Source organism: Natator depressus, chromosome 4, assembly GCF_965152275.1.
Source record: "Natator depressus isolate rNatDep1 chromosome 4, rNatDep2.hap1, whole genome shotgun sequence".
NCBI lineage: Eukaryota > Metazoa > Chordata > Testudines > Cheloniidae > Natator > Natator depressus.
Genome location: NC_134237.1, coordinates 34,256,934 through 34,262,293, shown reverse-complemented (window position 1 = coordinate 34,262,293; position 5,360 = coordinate 34,256,934).

Genomic DNA, 5,360 nt, shown 5'->3' with positions numbered 1-5,360 from the left:
TATATTAATGGATATGTTGGTCTGCCTTCTGAAAATATGAACATTTACATGGACTGTGCTGGATTTGACACTGAGAAATAGATTTTCAAGGATTAGCTCCCATTTAGGCTCTAAAATAAGATTTAGGTGCCTAAATGAGAGTTGAATTCTTTTCAATGTCTGGCCCTTTTGTGGATCCCAAGCATTTGAAAATCTAGCTTTGTGTGACAATGCCTGCTTTTAGATACATGCGCACAACAACCATGAAGGTCAATAAGAGCAGTACAACAATCTTGCAAAGAGCTCTGAAGAGAAATCTCACAGGTCAGACAAAGTCCTCATTTACCACTCTGTTGGACAGAAATAAATTATAACTTTATTCCAAAATTAATGCCTCTAACTTATTTGGGACTTAACCCTTTCTATTATCTGTCCCCATGAAATTGCTGTCTCCCTGTTACCTTGCTCAAAGCATTTGTCTCTCCATTACTCATAATTATTCCAATGTGCCTCTTTTCTGCCCTTTTACTTCCACTAAGTCAGCTATAATTACTAAGAGGTTTCTTGTCTTAGACATCACTGCATCACGAAAAGCAATAGACCTTTACCAGGCTATATAGTTAATCTTACCCATAATGACAGAACTTGTAATATTCTAACATCAAATCCATTTTACAGCTCATTTTACAGCTCTGGGGTTAGTTGTAACAGTGATGGCTCCTATGAGATGAGATTAATGTATCTTTTACAAAACATGTAAAACATTACTTCAGCTAAGTTTTGCTAGCAATTTTAATATTGCACACTACTTCAATCACTGTGGTACCTACAATACTATACACAGCAATAAGGAAAACATTTTATGAGTCTTCATTCTGATGCTGAAAATACTCCTTTCCTGGGTGTTTTTTCGTTGATGTTATCTACTCATGCTGGGAGATTTAAAAAGTCATTATGAAGGTTTCAGTTTTAATTCTTCTTAAATCTGATCAACAAAAAGACATACATCCTTATTGATTTCCCAACAGTTTAATGAATAGGACACTTAAAAATGGTTTCTCTTTATTAGCTGTATGGAAAAGAAAACAAAGTAGACTCATGACAGCCCCTTGAGGGAAAATAGTAAATAGTACTGCATGTAAGCAAGTTTGTAAATCTAAATGTAATATGCTTGTAGGCAACCTGAAGAACTAATTAGTTATAATTTAGTTCTTTGAAATTGCCACTGCAACTTGGATTTATGAAGTCTGATAAGAATAAAAAATGGCATAGATTAAGAGCAGATGGTTCCTAACCCGAACAGTGCATCTAAACCTCTTTGAACTTTGGGGGCATTAGATATGGTCTCAAGTTTTGGCTTTGGTTCATCTCCATAAGAATGCACAAAACCAGAATTCATGTCCAAACTTTCAGAGCATTGTAAGCTAGATCTGACCTTCGAGGACTTGATCAGTAGCTAATGTTGAACAAGTGCTTTACTGAACTTCAGTGCAGGATTTAGGGTTTATAAAACACCCAGCAAATGTATAAAGAAAAAAAATTTGGTTACGTCAGTGAGAAACAGTGGTTCGTGTTTTCAGGAACAATGGACAAAAACTACACAGATATGTAAGCAAGTTCAGTGTAGACATAATGAGAGCAACTGTTCTCTGGTCCATTTTTTCTCCCTCTGCGGTCAAGACTCTGATAAGAATAAAAAGACAGCATAGATTAAGAGCAGGTGGGTCCTAACCAGAACAGTGGATCCAAACCTCTGAACTTTGGGGGTGTTAGATATAGTCTGAAGACTACCATTTGGCAATGTAAACTTTTTTTTTCAGTTTATGCAACTTTATTTTGTATAGCATTTATCATATAAACTGTATCCCACAATGATATTTCTTAATGTATAGAATACAGTTACAAAGATTTAAACTTCATGAAAAAAATGTTTTAAAAAAAATTGTGGAGCCTGAATTCTTTCCCTATTTAGGGCCATATTACTCCATTGACATCACTGGGCCTTGTAAATGGTAGTTGTACTAGAAAACTACTTCACTTTGAAACTTCAGTGTCAATGAGCATTAATGAATTAGCACAAATGACCCCTTTGACTCTGTTTCAGAGGCTCCCTGATCAGCATAAAAATACCTTTGCAGGGGCTATTATTCTTTCAGGCAAAATACCACTAACTTATCTGGGGTAGGACTAAGCCTCCCACTTCCACAACTATAGGTTTACACTCCTTTCAGCTTCCTCAGTCTCTTTTCTGCTTCCCTGGCTTCCAATCCTCAGAGGCTTCCTTATTGGCCCCACATCTTCTACAGTGGCTTCACCCAACATCCCCCCATTCTTCCAATTAGAAGTCACAGGTTGTTTGGGATGCGGGTCAGGCCATAAGGCAGTTACAGTTCATTCTAACAGTTACTAGGGAGGGAGGGGCTTCTGACTAGGTTGAGGAGTCAATTATTTGTCACATATGCAATGAAATTAGCCATATTGCAACTCATTAAACTATATATGAAGCACAGAATGGAAAGATGTGCTTAGGGACATCTGAGAAGCCTGTATGGATAAAATCTCTCTTAGAACTACTGGGCATAAGATAGCCAAAGAATTATATAAGTTATGAGCCCTTGGATTCATTGACTTTAATAGAAGCTAAGTAGCTAAATCTTTGTGTACTGCTTCAAAATTTAGGGCAGTGGGAAATGCATGGCCAAAATCCAACAAAAATTATAATAACCAAATATTTTAATTGTCATATTAGCACTTATTCACCAAGATTGTTAAAAAATGATAGTGGCAAAAAACATAGGCACCTTCACATCATTGCTAGACAATCCCCAGTACAACTTACAACTAAAGCAGCCACTCTTAGAAACAATTAAAGTATCAATGTATTTAATGAATGGCTGCTGGAATGAATAATCTAGGTACCAAAGATACCTATAAAATCCATAAAATTCTGAGATTTTCACACCTACTGAAGAGTTCACCTAAACCTAATGATTTTCCATAGTATCTGCACACTAACTGAATAGTCTAAATATTCTGCGTACTATTAATATTTAGACCTGAACAGAAAGTCACTAGTTTTCCTAAAGCCTGTGGGTTTAGGAACCAATGAAGATGCTTATGTCAGGAAAGTGAGTATAACCCAACAACCTTGTGAGGAGATTACGGTCTCCTGGATAATTTTACAATGGCTTCATTAAAACCCTTTGCAGAGAAACTGCAATACCTGACAGGTGGAGTTGGGAAAAAGATTGCAGAGCTTTCAACAGTATCTTTTCCTCCCCATTTTAGTAAAATCAAAGAAAGCATCTGGATCCCTCTCTTCTACTTGGCAGTTTCTTCCTGAGGTTGCTGACTTAAGCACAAACAAGCCAAAGCAGCTGCTGCTGATTTTAAAGAAACTACAAAAGTGCATCACTTGGTAGTGAAAGAAATGTTAAATGTGGGTCTGAGCATTTTTGTTTATCTTGTTTAGTTTAGGTTTTGATGTGTTTTTAACCATTGTACATTTTTTTAAACAAGACAATCTAAAAATAGAAATATTTTAAAAGCCAAGAGATCTAGCAAGGCATATCTGTCAAGAGTACAACCAGCCAAATGGACCTTCTTTGTGGTGAGTGAGCTTGGGGGCTACTCTTGTTTCCTTTACATAATTCTGAAGTTCATTGTTCATGAAAACCCAGTGCAAAGGCAACTGTTTCTCAGGAAGTGTGAATAAAGGACACAAATTAAGGTCTGAATTCTGTCCCAGGTAGCACAGCAGTGCAGGGACTTAATGACACATCACAGACAGTGGTGTGGAATGAAAAGAGGCTCTATAAACCCTCCAAGTCACAATCTCTCTCCTGGGTTGCTCTAGGGCTAATGCAACAGGGCACCGAATCTTGTACTAGGCAGATTGCAATGTCATGATATAGCCCAAAAGGATTAATTCAGATTTATTTAGCTCCTGGTGTTCTCAGAACACCATGGAATACTATTTACCTCTACTATATCTAGCAGTTCCCCTGAAATTTCAGAAAAGCCACACCAGTGGCCTCCAATCCTGATTGTATTGCCAAACTGCTAGCTACTTACAAAAGAATATGAATTGCTTCTCCAAATGGAAGAAACTGAAGCACTCCTTTTTAAAGCTTTTAAATTTTTCTTATGGGGGAATCTTCTATCTGACAGTTAATCTCTCTGAAAGGCCTGTTAAGAGAAAGTTGTAAATCCATTACATAATACTTGGAGTGAGTATGACATTTGTATTGGTAATTCAAGTCTTGCTAGTATTACAATAGAATAGAGTGATTTCCTGTTATCTGTGGATGATTATTACAAATTCCATGTAAAACATCATTTATACCGGTTATTCAGAGTATTATTTGTTTCCATTTTAGGCTTTGACAATAAGTAATCCTATCAAGTACCATTCTGTGGTAGAATACCCAGCAAATAAAATTCCATTAGTCCAAGGTAAATCTGTGGAGCATGGCATCTAGTGAAACCATGGCAATTCAACAAGCTTTTAACCAGAGGGTCTAAGACAGATACATAATTAGCTTACAGCAGCTGACAAATTCCAGAGCTTTTTGTCTGGAGCCTGTAGCTTTCAACCATGTTCAATTCTTGTGGTCACAGATGTTTTCTTGAATCATTTTTCTGAGGAGCAGGGGAGGAAGTTTGCAGGTCCAGGAGTGAAAATAATAACAGAAGAACAGTAGCCGGGATTTTATTACACTAATGATGCACATGTGCCAATTTGCTGTACAGTTGTGTTCTTTTCAGAATCTAAGTTTGTTTTCAATAAGGCCTTTTGTAGTCACAAGATATTAATATTTCTTTATGTGTTTGTGCATGCAAGAACATAGTATTGGCTTCAAGGATTGGTGAATTGATTGTATTATATTGCATAACCCAAATCGCCAGCCACAACTCAAACGGAACTAAACTCAAATTTGGGGAGGAGGGGTACAACTTTAAAAATAAAAAATGTTCATATTCCCAGTGTTGGTTAGGACTGGAAGTGGAAGATCTGCAATACTGCAAGAAAGCGGTTTCATTACTGTATATTTCCAGTCATGCAAAACCAGAGAATTCTTGAATTCCATGATAAAAGACTAATTCCATGAGATTTTTAGCCCAATTTTCAAATGAAAGGAGTTTGGCTACATTCATAGAAGTAGCTAAATTTAGTACCATTTATTCTACTCTAAAATCCAACCATTTTGAAGTTTACCCATTATGGGTCCGTGATGAATGAGTCTGCTCTACAGCCTTAGCTAATAGCTATAACAGCCAAGGCTGTAGAGCAAACTCATTAATCTCTCTCTCTCTCTCTAAGGGATCTCAGTGCCACTAGATGGGACAGAACACCACACCCAGAAGGTGTGTGGGCTACA